The 500-nt window shown below is 32.6% G+C and overlaps 1 long non-coding RNA gene across 1 annotated transcript in view; it reads left to right on the forward strand.

Annotated features, from left to right (window-relative positions):
• The window catches only part of LOC107704914 (uncharacterized), a 7,167-nt gene that overhangs the window by 2,962 nt on the left and 3,705 nt on the right, over window positions 1-500 (forward strand). The window lies entirely within an intron of this gene.

Genomic DNA, 500 nt, shown 5'->3' on the forward strand with positions numbered 1-500 from the left:
CTGCGTAAGTAAACTGAAGTTACAGTGTAACTTTTTTGTAATTATAGTGTACCTATTCAGTACCTCTTACCTCCGTGAGGGGAATAATATGCGAAGTTTGGGGAATAAAGGGGTAACAACCTGTAAAATTACAAATCACAAATCATGTAAGTATTTTGAAACTAAGAGGTGCTTATTCTAATATTACGTGGTATGTATGGCCTAAACAACAATCTTATGTTTGGGAATGATTTAGAAAGACGATATATACTTTTTATAATTTATTGGTATTTTATTATAGGCATATAGGTATTTTTTAACCATGGGGTACACATTCTATTATTAAAGGATGGACATGATGGAGATTACTGAACAACAAAACTAGACATCTAGTGAAATGAGTTAATGAGTTTCTGCTATGATTTATAATTCACGAGTCCACTTAACTTATGAAAGCTTATTCGTCGATTTCAGCAACTTCACACCAGCAACTTCTCAACACCACTATCACCAAATAACTT

The sequence above is a fragment of the Sinocyclocheilus anshuiensis genome, unplaced genomic scaffold (assembly GCF_001515605.1).
Source record: "Sinocyclocheilus anshuiensis isolate Anshui unplaced genomic scaffold, SAMN03320099.WGS_v1.1 scaffold61, whole genome shotgun sequence".
NCBI lineage: Eukaryota > Metazoa > Chordata > Actinopteri > Cypriniformes > Cyprinidae > Sinocyclocheilus > Sinocyclocheilus anshuiensis.